Source organism: Pelodiscus sinensis, chromosome 14 (assembly GCF_049634645.1).
Source record: "Pelodiscus sinensis isolate JC-2024 chromosome 14, ASM4963464v1, whole genome shotgun sequence".
NCBI classification, from domain to species: Eukaryota; Metazoa; Chordata; order Testudines; family Trionychidae; genus Pelodiscus; species Pelodiscus sinensis.
The window spans coordinates 16,748,607-16,766,156 of NC_134724.1; the positions used below are offsets into that span (position 1 = coordinate 16,748,607).

The 17,550-nt window shown below is 43.5% G+C and overlaps 1 protein-coding gene across 1 annotated transcript in view; it reads left to right on the plus strand.

Moving 5' to 3' along the window:
- The first annotated feature begins 6,529 nt into the window (after window positions 1–6,529).
- Window positions 6,530–17,550, plus strand: part of MINAR1 (membrane integral NOTCH2 associated receptor 1) — a 66,702-nt gene continuing 55,681 nt past the window's right edge. Inside the window, exon 1 of the mRNA XM_006139277.3 lies at window positions 6,530–7,400. The gene's annotated coding sequence lies outside the window, so the exon portion shown is untranslated. The remainder of the gene's footprint in view (window positions 7,401–17,550) is intronic.

Sequence of the window (17,550 nt, forward strand, 5' to 3'; positions counted from 1 at the left end):
AAGCTCATTGACTTGAGGTGGGGTTACAGATGCTCAGGGTTAAGGTTAGCCAATTAATATCACAGATTCTAAAGTGGGTGTTTAGCTACAGATATGTTGAGAAAAACTATTATCTTTGAGCCAATCAAATATCACTGAAACTTCTGATAAACTTCATCAAAAGAAAATAGGAGTTTTTGAATCCCTAATTAATTTCTACTTTAGAATGTTTGTTTCTGAGGAAACACTATTAGATTTTTTTTTTTTAATTCATAGCTCCAATGGAAAGAATACCAAATATTTCTGGTAAAGGAGACATTCATCATGTTTGAGACAAATTCAGTTACTGACTTCTAACTAATAAAATTAAGATTTTTTGCCTTTTGACTAAAATGTTGATTATAATCACTATTTACCTCTCAGAGCAGTAAGTGTTGATATTAATCTTTGCAAAAGTCAATATTACATATTATGATCATGTTATAGTATAAAATATTTCCTTATCTTCTAGTTCTCAGCTTTCCCCCATGAAATGTTAACATTTGACTGGTCAAACCATAATTTATGCAATCAAATTGTTGCTTTTATGAATTTCTGTTCCTTTCTGCTGGGTGTAGCTGAGGATAATTTCTTACAGCTTTACCAGAGACATTCAAAGGACCATTTTTCTGAAATACATCTTTGTTTTCAAAGATGTTTCTCTAAATACTATTGAGGTGCTACAAATTGCGTAGCTTATTTCAGGGTACAGTAATTTTGAATAAGGTGCTATTCTGAAACATCCCTTAACCTTCATGCAATGAGGTTTACAGGGGATGTCCGAATAGCAAACATGTTATATTGAAATATAATGGGCTTGCTCTTAAAATGTGGAAAAGCTATTTCGGGAAATAGCTCCACAGTGTAGACATAGCAGAGCTAACCTCAATTCTGTCATTGCCAATTCCATACTGCAATCACTGAAAAAGCTGTCACTGCATTTGCCTTCTAAGAACAAATTATATTTTTAATGGTGGAACATAAACTGTTTACCTATTGTTTGAATGTCATACTAAATTAAAAAGTGCAGATTTATGAAGTTCTTTCCTTAACAGTATCTGAATATCATCTGTCGTTCTCATGGTTATGTGAAATGGTTTCACTTTCCATTTCAGAAATTATCACCAGAGTAGGTAGGGGATCATAGATATTCTGTATCCATAAATTTGATTACTACTTTTATAGATGTTAAATGCATGTTGTTTAAAGATAGAATGTCTTCAAATTGGATCCTGGCTCGGTCTAGCCAAAGCTTTCAGACGCCTTTGACAGGAAATGGCAATTTTATCATTATTGTCATAATATACAGTATAGCTCTCATTCAGAGACACTGCATCTCATTCTATAATGATTAAAACTTTTGTTTCAGCTAAGGCAAGGCTGTGAGTCAGATAATGCATATTTATGAGCCTGCTTAAAACAGAATTAATTCATTACAAAGTATGCTTGGGTTGAACTTCCTTGTGCTGCAATTGGAAAGTTGACTCATAACTTTTGTAATCTATATCTGTCCATTCATGTTTGCTTTCTAATTCTGTGATTTCTTCCCCTTCCCTGACACACACACATACTCACACTTCACTCACCTCAATATATGTTAAGAGCATATAGTTGATACTTAGCTGGAAACCCTTCTGAACAATGAGATTGAAAGTCATCCCTTTGCAGACAGCTAATCCGAGGCCTGGACCAAGTAACTCCTAGTTTGAGTACTAAAGGGAAGGGCCTATGCAAAGATGTAATATAAAGAACACTGACTTAGAGTATTCATGGTTGCCATTTGCCTGCTGAAGATTTCTACTCATTTCTGCAAGGATCATTTCAGATGGGGGTCTACGTAGTCATGGAAGAAACGTGACACTTGAGGTGTCAAGGAAGTGACACAGCTGACCCACCAGAGTCAATTACCACCAATAAAACACCTTCTACTAGGGAAATCTAAGACACCCACTACTGTAATTTAGTGAATATACCCCGCACCCAAATATATCCCGCACCCGAATATACCCCATGGTTTTTTCTATTTCAGTAAAAAAAATCTTGTGTACCCCGCGCATGTGTATAACCCACAGGGTATACAAGAAGCATCCCCAGCAGAGGCGCAAGGCAGGAGGCTCCCAGCCTGGGCTGACAAAGGGAAGGAGCCCGGAGCAGGTGGCCCCGCCGCCCCGAACCATGCCCAGCCCCAGGAGCAACAAGCGAGCACGCAACGGGTCCAGCGTGTGGTGGCGACGGCTGCAGGCAGGGGAGGGCGCCTGTCTGGATCGTGCAGGAGTAACAGGTACCATGCCCCGGCCCCGCTTCTGTGAGCCATGGCCGTCTGCAGACTCCCGCCGCTGCTGCTGGCCGCCGAGCCCCACGCCTGCAACTTGCAACTTGCTCCAGGCTCCTTCTCTTTGTCAGCCCGGGCTGGGAGCCTTCCACCTTGCATCTCTGCTGGGGATGCCTCTGCTCCAGCTCCAGAGTGTTCCCGGCTACTGCACCCCCTTGTAAGTTTCCCCGTGTTGTTCGGTCTCGGGCTGGGAGCCTAACCCCAGCCCGGCAAAGTTAGTGAAAGGGGCGGGAGGGAGGGGATCCTCTGCTATTTCAGTAAAAAAACCCTATATAACCCACACACGACTATAGCCCACGGGAAGGAGTGCGGGGTTTGTATAAATGAATATAACCCGTGGGTTATATTCACTAAATTACGGGTAATTGTGCCCAAACAATGGCATTCTTCACGCCTAGTTTTCTCTTCAGATTTAGTATTAAGCTAAGATAGGCTCTTAAAAAGTAACACAAATGCAGAAATGAAATTTAAACTAGCCTGAGAATTGCTAGATTCCATCTTAAACCCATACGTTACCCTCCTCCCCCAGATTAAGGGAAAGGGAGGAACCAGAGGCTCTGTTGCTGCAGGGGCTCTCTAGTCCAGGGCTGGCCTTACCATGAGGCAAACTGAAGCGGCCGCCTCAGGTGCCAGACTGTGGGGAGGCACCACTAGGACCCAGAGTGTAGAAAATTGTGTCTGCTGGCTGGTGCATATGTATTCTTGCTGCTCTAGATGCACAGAGATGGTGGGGTGCCATGAGAGGAGTAGAACAGGAAGAAGGCAAAATTGAGACCTTTCAATGTTTTGGCCCAAGCAAGAGGGCATGGGGGCGTCATTTGAGCTCCCCGCCTCAGGTGCCAAAATGTTATGGGGTGGCCCTGCTCTTGTCCTTTACCCCATAGAATGTTTAGTGAATGCAGGGTTACTGTGGGCTAACGTATCCTTCGTGGAGCACCTCCACTGTAGATGCACCAGACCAGCACCTAAACCAGCCACTCAGACTGTCAAGAGGAATTGGCATTGAAAGTTTTACTTTAAACTTAGTTACTCCATTATGCTTATAGAAATCAATGCATTCTGAAGGGAGATCAATCTGGAGATTCTGTTTAAAACCACATCCTGCCACAGGGCTGGCTATTTCACTGTCTCTAGTAAAGCATATTTAGTAACATAAGTGTATGGGGGATAGCTCAATGGTTTGAGCATTAGCTTATTAAACTGAGGGTTGTGAGTTCAATCCTTAAGGAAGGCTGTTTAGGTATTTGGGGAAAATCTGTCAGGCATGGTACTTGGTCCTGTGTGAAGGCAGGGGACTAGATTCCATGTCCTTTAGTTCTTGGAGATAGGTATATCTCCATTATTTTCTTTCTTTTTCTATGGTCTCAATTTGCCTTCTCTTTCTGGACCTTATTTTACATCCCCATGCACTAATGTCATTTGACACTCCCCTTTGCATGGGGATGAAATGATGGCAACAATCAGGGAAATAGAGAATCAGCCCCACCCTCTTTAAGTGAGTGACATCTTGTAAAGCATGGCTTGACTGTGATACTAACAACTTATTTGTCATATCACATCTCCTTCTATCCTCCCCCTTGCCACTGGTGATGGGTTTGGATATTAACAACTATAAAAAGTTATGTTTCTGGTGACAGATCTAAGTAGTGCCAGTTAGCACAAAACTCAGCCATGTTGTTTTACAATCTACTCGCCTCACTTTTCTTGTGGATTTCAAACAGCTTCTGAATCCAAGATCAAGCTGATTTTGATCAGAATGTGCTGGGATGGGGAAGAGAATGTGCCCGTTTCATGCTTCTGAAACAGGTAACCTACTAGCAGTGCCGTTTTACAGCACTGAGATGGGAAAATTATGCATCATCTCTCTAGCATTTTGATATTGTTTTTTCTCTACACCACTTGTGAATCACATTCATTTAATAACAGTGCTATGGGGGAGGGGAGTTGTTTGCACTGCACTCTGTTGCCTTATTTGAATTTTATAACGGTTTAGTGCCACTTGGCATGCAGCCTTAATTGATTTTATTTTTAATGGCCACACAGCTGCTTACATGCTGCTGAATGATTTGCTACTTTGCTTGGAGGGGGACAGACTGTACCTTTAAAGCACCCGGCCTGTGTTTGTAGCAATGAACAGCCACATCACACAGGGGGAGCTCAGAGAGGGACTGTGCTACTACATGTGAAGGTCAGGAAGGATGTACCACTAAGAATGGTACAGCACTGTCCTCTTTCCATAGATGTTCATTGTGTAAGCTATTGGGCATGGCAATTGCCCTGCCTCTTCTGACCTATACAGGTGTATGGAGTGGCCATCTCATCCTTGCATGCTTCTGACTTCAGGGACTGCAGCTGATTCTTATAGGTGATTGGGGCATGCAAGTTGCCTAGTTCTCTCCTCCCATAGCACATCTGAACAAAAACTAGGGACCCCTCGCCCATAGCGTTTCGCTTAGGAAATCAGTCCACACTAGCTTCTGAGATTGTTTGCTAAGTCAGGGATTTTCAAACTCTGGGTTGCAGCTTGTAAGGGCAAGTCGCTAGGTGACTGTGACACACTTTGTTTCCCTGCACCTCCACAGGTATGGGAAGTTCCTGTCTAATGGGATCTGTGGGAAGAGGTTCGAACTGGAACACCGCTTCCTGCAACTCTCATTGGCCAACAAGTGTTGCAATCACCCGTACCTGAGACGATACAGTTAAACAAAGCATCTCATGGCCACCTAGTGGCTTGCCCTTACGAGCTGTAATCCAGAGTTTGAAAATCCCTGTGCTAAGTAACACAGATTTAGTCTGAGTATAAGGATAGTAGGAAAGGGACTGGAAGTCAAGACTTGTAGTTTCTCTTTGTGGCTCTGCTGTTGATCCACAGGAAGTCACATAACTTATCCATTCCTCAGTGTTCCAATCTGTATCTCAGCCTGTGTCTACACCACAAAGAAAAGTTGAAAAAAAATACTCAAATTGTGTATCTTTTCCCGTTTTTCTTCTGAGAGAGACTTTTCTGACATTTTGCCCATCTACATGGGGCCAAATGTCAGAAAAAAAGCCCTTTCAGAACATCCCTTCTTCCTCATGAAACAAGGTTTACAGGGATACCAACAAAATGCATCCGCTTTTCCGACATTTTTTTTGGAAAAGAGGATGCGTTCCTTGGATGCAACACAGCTTTTCTGGGATACCTCCAGTATCCTGGAAAAGCTCTGCAGTCTAGATGTACCTGCAAGTGCTGCCAGCCAATACTGATGACATTCAAACTGTTTATACTGGATTTATGGGGGTTGGATGACTAAAGAGACTGGAACCAACAAACAAACATGAGAAGTCCCAGTAGCCCATTACCACTCAAGCCCATATTGAAAGCTTTGACCTCTGATGTCTGATTAACAGTCTGAGTCCTGTTAACAGGTCTTGATATCACAAAAGTCTCCAGTTGGAGCACCAATTAATAGACTCCTCTGTACTCTGAGTGGACCTAAAAAACTATCAAAAGCTTGTCCAAATTAGGACTCAGGCATTGGCGGAGGGAACTGGATATTGCAGCTGCTACTCATTCAATGGTTGAGTTTGAGTTTTACTGCCCACTCTCGAATGCCTGCAAAGCATATGTCTATGCAGGTATGGTTCTGTGCTCCTTCTTTGCCGAGACAGCACAGTCGCTCCTTACTGAATTCCCACAACCATGAAGGGAAAGACTAGGGAGAAAAGGGCAGTGGGGCTGAGGTCATAATAAAAAGCCAGATTTCTTTTGTGGCCAAACAATAGGCTCCAGTCATGGGACATTTCATCTTTCATGAGGATTAAAATTCACACAAAATCATTTTTAAAAAATCACTTCAGCCTCACTTTAGTCAATGTTCACCTTAAAGGACAATGAATCTTAATATTCTCTGAAACAAGAAGCCAGTCTGTGCAAGGCTGTTATTAAACACCAAGAAAGCAAGGGTAAAAATTCCATCTATCAGCAAAAGCTGGCAGCATGCTTGATCCTTTTAAATTAATATTTAGACAGGAATTTAAGGTAGAGGACCAGCAGCAAAAAGTCTTATGTATAATAATCTGGATGGAAATCAGCATCAGCCAATTAGGATGCAACATTTTGTGTAGCCGTTCTGATTGGTGAACTGCGATTCTGACCTCACTATTGTCCTCTGAGAAGGTAATCAAAATGTGCTGACTTGACACATTGCTGAAAACAGTGAAGCATGAATCAGGATTTTCTTGTAACAATAATACCTACCTCATTAAGCATTGGTTGCCAGGTTGTAGTTGCGTTGGACCCAGGATATTAAAGAGACAAAGTGCGTGAGGTAATAACTTCAGGACCTGAAGCAGAGCTCTGAGTAGCTCAGAAACCTGTCTCTTTCACCAGCAGAAGTTGGTCCAATAAAAGAGATTTTCTCACCCACTATGGACCTCAATAAAAGGTGTATTTAGACTAATGGATGCCTGTGTTAGTCAGATCTTTTGAATTTCTCAGATGACAGACATGCAAGTTAGGTAATCAGGAAACAGGAAGGTGCTAGTGCCTTTTTATAAAGCACTGGTGAGGCTACTACCAGAACAGTGTGTCCAGTTTTGCTGCCCACATTTCAAAAAGGCTGTTGAAAACTGGCGAGTGTTCAGAAAATGCAAAAAGAATGATTTGAGGACTGGAATAAATGCCAGAATGTGAGACTTAAGAAGCTCAATCTAGTTGATCAAAGAGGTGGCTAAAAGTCTAAGTATCTACATGGAGAGACGATTTTGATAGTAGAGGGTTCTTTAGTCTAGAAGACAAAGGCATAACAAGATCCTGTGGCTGGATGTTCAAGCTTGACAAATTCAAACTAGAAATAGGATGCAACTTTTTAGCAGTAGAGCTAATTCGCCACCTGAGATGTGGTGTCTGAAGTCTTCAAATCCAGATTGCCTCTCTTTCTAAGAGACATGCTTCAGCTCAGCCACAAGTTATTGGGCCTGACTAGTTACTATTTTGTTCACCAAAGCTGCAAGACCTACTTTGAATTAAGGAGGGCACAGGAGCAGGAGTCCAGCAGTCTCAAGACTGGTAGGTGACACAGCACTTTTGCCATACATTTATTATCAGTCCCATGGAATTTCTTGGGCTGCAATGACAGTATTTCTGTGTTGTGTATTTAACTCTTGTGCTTTTGTTTTCTGTGTTCCACATCTTTATAATCTCTAAAGACACCACTGTCTGCAGACATAGGAAGCAGTTCTGTGTTCACTCCACTCTAGTGCAAACAGTCACAGGAGACCCGGACTTCATGCCTTCCCTCAGAATCTTTGTGAAATCCTGGCCCCACTGCAGTTAATGGAAGAACTCCCATTCATTTCAGTAAGGCTAGGATTTCACCATTTATTTTGAATCTTGGTTAGGTTTCACAGCTCCCCCACCCTCTTGCACCAAGACCCAGCATTGTAGCACTTCTAGCTCAGTTACCCCACAACTATCTTCAGCCTGTTCCCACCAGAGATTGTATGACTCAGTCCTGCAGTTAAGTCATTAATTAAAGTCCACTCCTTCCAGGGAACACAGGTCCAAACAATCCCACCTCCTTCTCAAGGGAGTCTTCTCTTCACTACATGAAGCACTCTTTTGCCCCGTGTTTGGGCACAGCTTTCATCATTGCCAGTCTCCTGTCCACCTCTTCCCTCAGCCCCTCCTGGGCTCTTTGGGTACGTCTACACAGCAGCATTATTTCAGAATAACTGACAGTACACATCTACATGACAAGCCTTTATTTCAAAATAATGTCAAGCTGGAGGACTTCTTACTCAGACTCATGGTAACCCTCATTTCATGAGGAGTAAGGGCAGTTGAAGGAAGAGCATTCTTTCTTTGACTTCCTGTTGTGTAGACAGCACCAAAAGCCGAATTAAGCTACTTCAGCTTAAACTACACAATTGATGCAGCTGAAGTTGTGTAGCTTAATTCAACTTTAGTTCTGCTGTGTAGATGTGCCCTTTGAGTTTGGCTTCCTGCTATTTCTTGAGTAGCCACTCCTAGGCCTTCTTGCCAGAGTCTCTTAGGGTATGTCTACACTACAGAGGAATATCGAAGCTGCCACTGTCAATATTCCAGGGTTCAAATTAGCAGTCCAGTTAAGATAGTTAATTTGAACTGAGGGGGTACTCCAGTTGATGCCGGTAACCCTGTTTTCACGAGGAGTAAGGGAAGTCGAAGGGAGAGTGTTCTTCCTTCGACTTCCTGCAGTGTAGACAGCGCCAAAAGTCAAGTTAAGCTATTTCAATTTCAGCTACGCAATTAACATAGCTGAAGTTGTGTATCTTAATTCAACTTTGTCCTGTGGTGCAGACTGGCTTCCACCTGCCTTGTGATCTCTTCAGCTCCTCACTCCAGCCAGTTTTTCGCTGCTGGGCTTCCTTCTTCTGGAGTCCCTTAGGGTGTGTCTAGACTACCTAGTTTTGTCGACAAAAGTGGACTTTTGTCGACAAAACTATACCAGCGTCTACACTACCGCTGAGTTCTGTCGACATAATGTCGACAGAACTCAGCAGTTTTGTCGACGCTGGTATACCTCATTTTACAAGGCATAACACCTTCTGTCAACAGAACTCTGTCGACAGAAGGTGTTATTGCCTGTAACATTGCGTCCAGACTACGGAGTTCTGTCGACAAAGCAGCTTGCTTTGTCGACAGAACTTAATGTGTCTGGACGCTCTATGTCGACGGAAGTTTTGTCGACAGTATCTGTCGACAAAACTTCCGTCGACAAAACGCGGTAGTCTAGACGTACCCTTTGACTCAGTCTTCCAAAACCTCCTCAAATCAGGCCTCACCAGCCTCCTCCTGGCCCAGCTTTGGCTCCTGAGTGGTGTTCACTGTAAGCTGAGTGTTTGGGCAGCCACTCAAGAGAGATTCAAATGCTGCTCAGCTGATTAGCAGAGCTCCCACAGCTGGCAGCATTTGTTTCTACTGATAGTGCACATCTGTTCATGCCTCAGTGCACATAACAAAATTTATTCCACACATAGATGGGAAAAATTTAAGAGAACATTGTTTCCAAGTCTCTCAGGCTAGTACAGAGCAACCTGTCCATCCTCTTCCACAGCCCCCATTCACCAGCTGGGCTTTGCTCCTTTTATGTCCAGCATCCTAGCAGGGTGGGTCTAAACAGGACTGACTAAGAGCCAGGGGGCCTGGGTCAAAGGGGCAGTCCATCCTGTTACAGTGAGTAAACATACATGGATGTCTGTGCACTGAGCATCAGAGCTAGACAGGTTAGGAGGTGTACATAAGGAGTGTCCTCCCTTGTAGCAAACTGTGGCTGGAGTGTTAAACAGACTGGAAGGGGACCATAGCCAGCTTGGCTTCATCAACAGGGCCCACTGAATTCAATGGGAATCTTTCCTTTGACTTCAATGAGTTTTGAATTGAGCCCTAGTGCCAAGGCACACACAATGGGTTAGAGAATAAAAGAGAAAATGGACTGGAACCCTAAGGGACAGCCAATTTTCCATTAAAAAGAAAACGGGGGGGGGGGGGGGAAGGGTCTCATTAAGAATAATGTAAGGTATCAGTGAGTGTTAATGTGTAGGAGTGAGTGAGACTGCTGAGCCCAGAGTGAAGAGCAGGTGGGCTGCCAGAGGTATTTGCCTGAATGCTGCTTTCTATGTCCCCTTTTCTTCTTACAGGTTGTGTGCTCAAGATTTTTACCACTGCTTCAGTGGGAGCTGGGGACTTGCACAGCACTGCAGCACTAGCAGTGCCCAGGGCACATTGCAATTAGGCAGCTTTCCAGGCAGTATTTACTTATTTAGAAATGTATATTTGGGGATGATTGCCATGACAGTTGAATGCATCAGTAAAGACAATTAATTGCCTGTTAAGAAAACCCACCCTCCCCTTTTGATGAGGCCAATCAAAGGCCTTTCTAAACAAATAAGTCTTGTGCTGTGTGAGATAAAGTATGTTCTCTCCTCTGATGCACATTTTCGTTAGCTCTGTGCCCTGCTTCTTTGGAACCAAAGTATTACATATTCTTCTTAAGGCATATTCTAAATGAGTGTCTGATTACAGCATAGGGACACAGGAACTGCCAGACTGGTTCAGACTTTGTTTGTGATCAGGAAGGTCAACAGAAAGGAAGGGGTACAGTCTCAGGCAGAAGGATGGGCGCCTCCTCCTAACCACTCTGGGATTAGCTATTTCCAAGTCCCCCAGTCCCTGCTGCTCTCTCTCTTCTGTGACTCAGTGTGTAGCAGTCTTCTCATTCATTGCCCCATGGTGCCACTTTCCCAGAGGCTAGTAGGGTAACCCAGGTCCACCCTCTACTTCAAGGTCAGCCACCCACGTCTGCACCATCCTGAGCATCACTACCTTTCCCCTACACCTTTCCTACTCCTTCTGGCTATCTCTGCCAGCCCAAATTCCCTTCTCTAAGGAAGTGACTACCAGCTGCTTCCATGCAGCCCCTTTCTGCTAGCAGCAACTTGGCTTTAAAGAAGTGCTGCCTGTTCCCGCACAGGTGAGTTATCTCAAATTAAGGCATTCCTCTAGCCACAATTTCCCCAATGTACAGCCCAATACATGAATTATTCTTTGGGGCCTACATTACTCCCTCCAGGGTGAGTATGGGGAACACACCCTATCACACATTGTTACATTGTTTTTAAAAGAAGACTATAATGAAACAACCATGCTCATTGAAACTGTTTGAAAAAATGAGTTAGAAAGTAGTCTTTTGATGGAATGTGTAGTGTAGACAAGATTTAAGAGTCTTGTCTCTTCCAATCCCGTTGTTTGACCAAAATCAAACCCTTTTAATCTCCCCCTTTGATTTTAGGCCACTTTCGCAATAATTGGAAATGCAGAATGGCCATAATTAAAATCTTTACAATGGCATTAGCAAGTAACTAATTAGAGAGATTGTGGCATTGCTGCATAAAATCATTAATCCATAAAGGAAAAACTCCAAATACCAGCAGGGTTTGTTAGGCAAGAGTAAAAAACAAAAAACAGATTCCCTCCCACTCCCTTTGTGCCCAGACCCCCCACACCCATAATCCTCAAGCACCCCCCCACCCCCCTGCACGCTCCTGCATCCCCACCCTGCTCCTGCACCCTCCCTCCTGGTCAGACATCATGTCACCAGCCCATTCATGCATCCTCTCTCCCACCCAAACTCCCACTCTAGAGTTCAAGCAGGTTAGAGAGATTTTCTAATCCCAAAAGGTTTGTTACCAGCTTTAACCTAGTACCATATATGCCAGCTGTGCTCAGTCACTTCCAAAAATGAGAGAGGGAGAGAAAGAACAAATGCTTCATGTATGTCAAATAGAGTTTTGGGGGTTGGTGTTTAATTATTTAAGCCCAGATTCTCTGGGTCAGACAAGCTGAGCTCAGAGTAAAAGCGGTAGACAAAGCTCCCTTTAAGCCACCTATGTAACACCCCCTCAGTGCCAGTCCTTGGCATAAATTAGAGCTGCCCCGGGGCTTTTCTAGTATGCATAGTCTTTGCCAATAGCTTTGAATTCTGGCATCTGGGGATCAGCAGAGCATAGGGATGCCAGGGCTATTTCCATTCTTCTCTTGACATGGCCCCTGTGCTGAGTAGCAGGAGTAAAAACATACAAATTGGTATGACAGCTCCATGCCACTCTAGAATTCCTTCTGTGCGGAAAATCCTCCACTGGTTGGACCTGCTGACTGATGAGGCACTAGTGCAATGCTTCATTAGGGGCCGAGTTCTGTACAGCTTACTCACGATGGGCACTTACTCAAGTGGCCTCAGTGGGGACTATGAACATACAGGAGGACTGCTCAGTGTGAGCAAGGACTGGAGAATCAGACCCAAACTCTGCTCTCAGCTATGTTAGCATAAGGCTGGAGTCACTCCACTGTTTTCTGTGCTTTCTGAACACCGCACTTCCCTTCTACTTTCATCTGCTTGGAGACATTTGTATCCTTTTTTACTGCTATACAACACACTGGTAAGTCATCTGTGTTTTTCAAACATCACTAACACTGCAAATTAAAAATGGACCTGTGATTAATTAGGATTTCTTTTCTTTTTCATAAATGGAATAAGTGCCTGTGACAGCTGGAAAATGCAGGTGTTTTCTATCGGATTCTGCAGGTCCCAAAGGTCCAGGAGTGAAGGAAAGAATGTTCTGACAAACAGATTTCCTTGGATTCCCTGCAGAGTATTTTCTCTTTTTTCAATTGTCTTCATCTACAAAGATTATAAATCCCATTCAGTAGAGGCAAGACAATTTTTAATGGATTTCTTTTTTGCTAAAACTAATTAAACATCTGCCTCTCCCATTGCCACAAATGTGCAGAAGATTAACTACAAAATAATGACTGATTTGGACTGAAAACAAGGAGTTCTGAAGACTTAATAATTCACTTACATTTTCTCTTTGGTAGGTAATTATGTTTTCTGCCCAGTATGGGAAATTATGGGCATTGTAAGGCTCTTGGGTCAATTGGCAATAGTGAGAAAAATGTATTTTTTACTGGCCATTATTCAAGGAATGGAAACTAATTGATTAAGACCAGCACCTCCACAGAACAGTTTTTATTCGTTTAATTAGAAGTTCATCTTTTGTGGTGTGCAGATAATGCTTGCCTTCCTACATCACAGTTACTGTCAGAATATTACCTTTTCTGCTATAGAGATTTGAGGCAAAGCACTTGAGGAGAGTTTGATCAGAGACCTTTATTTACTTTCTATGACACTTTTTGCAGAAAAAAACCTAATTAAATTGTGTGAACAGTAGCTTTGCTGGTCTGTTTAAACCCTTTTTGTGTGGATGGTATGATGTCTGCATGTTACATGGGGTGAGGCTTCTGCCCAGATAACAAGTTTCCTTTTAAAAAGATACTCTAGTTTCTCTGTTAGATTGTTACCCAGCCCAAGTTCTCTTCATTTTATAGGCATTTCCTGATACGATTGCTTTCTGCTCTGTTAGTCTCTATTTCTGTTAATTGCCTCTGGTTTGTTTCTCCTAATGCTTAGAGTTCTGGGGTGCTTTAAGGGGCCATAGCTGAAGAAAGATTTCTATGAGAGCTGGATCAGGCCGTCACACAAGTCCAGCTTAATATTTTTAAATGCGGCATACACTCACCCTTTATTCCTGCAGGAAGGATTCTGATCTCATTTGCTTCTGATTCACTTCACTGGACGTATCTCCCGATTTCCATCCAGGCGAGATTAGACTCAGACATACGTATTTAAAGACTGGCCTCTACCAATTCTCTAATGCCTTCTACTCTGAGTTGTCCTTCATACTTTCATGAAGTGGATGGAGACTGCTGCTTGAGCGGAATTCTCTGCTCAAGTTAGTGGTAGGCATTTTACACCCACTTTACAAAATGTGCAAATGTAGAGGCCAATCAGGCTTCTACTGTGCACTCAATTACATTTGCCATTGTCAGCCAATGGTCAGGGCAGTGTGTGTGTGTGTTACACCCGAGTCTTCAACTGCTGGGACACAAGGTCCCGTCGCAGCGGGCAGCCTAGGGAAGGCTGACGGGTTCCCCAAGAAGTTTAACGTCCGTGTCTTTGACCGCTAGGACCAGGTCCTTTCACGGCGGGCAGCCAACAGGCTGACAGACGCCCCAGAGTTTACAGGGAGAGCTTATTACACCTCAGATTTTGACTGCTAGGATACATGATCCCTTTGCAGTGGGCAGCCTAGGGAAGGCTGAGAGATGCCCCTACGGATCTGGCCCCTGGAAGTGACACGATCCAAATGCCCAGCTCTGCCTGTATCTGTCCCTTATGACCGGCTGGAGTTCTTTTAAATTGTGCTTGGTTCTGTTACAGCAACTGAAGGAGTCAGGTTAAAACTTAAACAATTACAGGTTTATTAAAGAAGCTTATAAATCATATGGTTACAATAGCTATTGCTCTATTTCTTAACTGCTAGCAAATATAGATCTTAAAAATGGTTGCAAAGAAAATAAAGATAGAAAATAGAAATAATGGTACCAAGTGACAGATTAATCTTTAAAGAGCTCTAAATCTATGTGTACACTTAAGACAAAGGACCGCATCCAGGTACAATTTTTACCTCCTTCTGTGCCTCTCGACTCCAGCGTATCAGGCCAGGGCCAGTCCCTTAATTCCTAGGAAAGACGAATACGAGGTGGGCGTCCCCGTGGAACCTTGGGAGGCCAATTACCTAACCCGACCAGCAGATAGATGGTAGATTGATGCTCAGAGTAAGTGTGCTGCTGGACCCATCTTTATACCCATAGGGGCCCGTATCTTCTTTCTTATCTAAGATGCCAAATTGTGTTGGTCCGTCTTTGTGACACCAGTTCTTACAAGGGAGTTTCAACTTAATTTACACTTGCAAGAAAGATAAGTGAATTGTGAGTACTGGACATTCTTTACTGGGCAAGAGATTCCTCCCCCCCGGACAGTGTGTGTTCGTATGAATATAGGTTTCAGTCAAGGGCACTCCTCGGCAGCCTCTTGGTCAGCAATTGGCCTATCTCTTTTTACAGCCATCCAGGGTCACAGCAGCCAGCATATCCGGGCCTTCTGTCAAGGCATCAAAGACTATGCTGATTTTACTGCTCTCTGTGTGGTCTGTATGCTTCCAGGCAAGCAAAGATGGATGTTACAGGGGGGTTCCTGTCTGGCTACAGCCATGCAGGAAGTGCAGGTGAGAGCAAATCTGGAGATTTCTGATCTCTAAGCAGGTGGAGGGGACATGAGATATCTGTGGGAAAGAAAGGCATGGCTGATCTATCCTTGCAGTAGCCACAACCAATGAAACGGGAATTCATGTCTAAAATGTCTTTGTAGCAAGTGAGAATGGATGGCTCAGGGCCTGTAACATGGACCCTTCCACCACAAAGATTCTGCTTTGTGTTTAGTCCAGGAAGTGGAAATTGTTGTGACCCAAAGCTTATTTAGTGGCCAGTGTAATATGAATTGGTGTTTCAGTTCAGTTTCTTTCTGTACTCATGTCCAGATCACAAATCCCATCATCATGACTGAACACTGTGTTCACAGGTGCAGCCAAGGAAAGGTAGCAAATACTAACGCCCTCTTCAGAACAGTCCACTAACAGGGACATTAACTTGTAGCTAGATTTTGGTAGAGGCATCTGACTTGAATGAGAAGTTATGGAAGTTGTACACAGAGACTGAGTCAGCTGAGATGTGTGTTCTCTGCTCCTACTCAATGCAGTTGTAGTAGAGACCAGTAGAGAAAATACCTTAACTGCCACAAAGCTCTACCCCTTTCTCCCAAATTTTGGGTGGACTTTCTACATTAGCATGAAGGAAGGACATTATGCCCGGGGGGATCCACAATAAAGAAGTTCTATTAGCCAAATTCTTGTCCTGGGGGAAATCAGTGGCCAGAGAGGCCTCTCCAGCTCTGAGGCTACAGTAGCTGCTACAACACTGCTCCATTAGTGGTCTATAGTCTGGAGCAGGGGTGGGCAATTAAGCAGAGGCGATTCACTAGGGTTAGCCCCTCATAGGCCACCACCACTTAGCTGCATGGCCACAGGTATGGGAGCTTGTAGCTCCCATTGGCCATGGATCACCATTCCTGGCCAATGGGAGCTGCAGAAAGCAGCACAGACCTGGACATTGCTTCCTGCAGCTCCCATTGACCAGGAAAGGTGATCTGCAGCCAACAGGAGTAGCAAGTGCCTCTACCTGCAGCTGCACAGGTAATTACAGCAGCGGTGGCCCTCCAGAGGCTAACCCTGGTGAACTTCATCCAGCTCGCAGGCCGGTTATTGCCCACTGCTGGCCTGGAGGAAAGATTGTGTCCTGACTTTTGCCCCAATATCACCTGCTCAAGTCTCTCCCTTGAACTATACCCAGGGAACAGGAGTTGGCCTATTATGAATAGTCTGCATTGGTAAGTCATCCAAGTAAGACCATTTGTTTTTCTTTTATTGCTCTCATAGCATAGGGGTAAATCAAATGCATTTATTAGAACAGTTTAAAGTCTTTATTAAATTTTTAGTGCTTTGGGATCTCAAATAAGTTTCTTGAGATAGCATTCTAGGTCACCTTTAATTTTGTTTTTAACTATTCAGCACATTGATTTAGCACTTTCTGTTCTTTCATTCCGTGCTTGTTTCAGATGTGAAAGTCTTCCACGTGATTTTGGCAATATTGCATATTGGATCAATATTGTGCTCCATTTTTCTATTTTGAGGTAATTTTTCCCTTCTCTTTTTCTTTTGACACCTCAGCATTCATTCATCCAAGAAAGAATCTTTCTGAATGTGAGCCTCATAATTAATGTGCCTTGTATAATTTATCATCATGGAAGAAGAATTGATTTGTACTCATTGCTAGAGACAATATTCAGTATATAGTAGATGGAGCCTTCTGGGGGGATCAGGGAGAGGAGAAGCGAAAGGAGAGAAATAAAAGGACCAAAATATTTTAAATGCAGAAAGGGAGTTGTACAAAAGAGTATTTAACAGGAAGCTTTTTGCATAAGGATTTTCCTAAAAAGAGTTGGGCGTCTAACACCCTTAAATTCTGTCACTGCCCCAGCCCTAGATTTCTTTATGCTTTAAAATATAGTGATATTTCATGCACAACTGCACCTAGTTTGCAGCTTTTATATCTGAACTATTCACAAGAGGGAGGAGGGGTAACATGAGCCTGGACAATTTTGGGACTCAGCCATCTTTCTTTGATTGCCTCTGATACGCTTTTACCAGTAAGCGGCACTATAGCAACATGCATCTTTAGAGACAGACAAAACCGGTTCTGCTAATGGAGCAAATGTGATGATGATTTCAGTATTATTGGGCATTTCTGTTGTGATAGGAATCATGTGGCAGGTGCTGTACAAATCTGTAAAAAAGAGAACCCTGCTCAAAGGAGCATATAGTGCCTTAGGAAAAGAAGGTGATGGTAGCTGCTGTTAAATGGATTGAGCTTGGGGCTAGAAATCAAGACTCCTGTTTTATTCCTGACTGCCACTGACTCATTTTATGACTCTGGCCAAGTCATTTACAGTAACCTCCCCGTGCCTCAGTTTTATCATCTGTGTTCAAGCCAACAGGGCATGATGCTATTCACCCCAGAGTGCTAAAGGAATTACCTGGAGAAATCTCGTAACCACTGACAATAATATTTCAAACTCATGGATGACAGAGCTCCCAGAAGACTGGAAAAAGGCTAACATGGTACCCCCTTTTAAATAGGGTGAAAAAGCAGGAGCATGGAACTG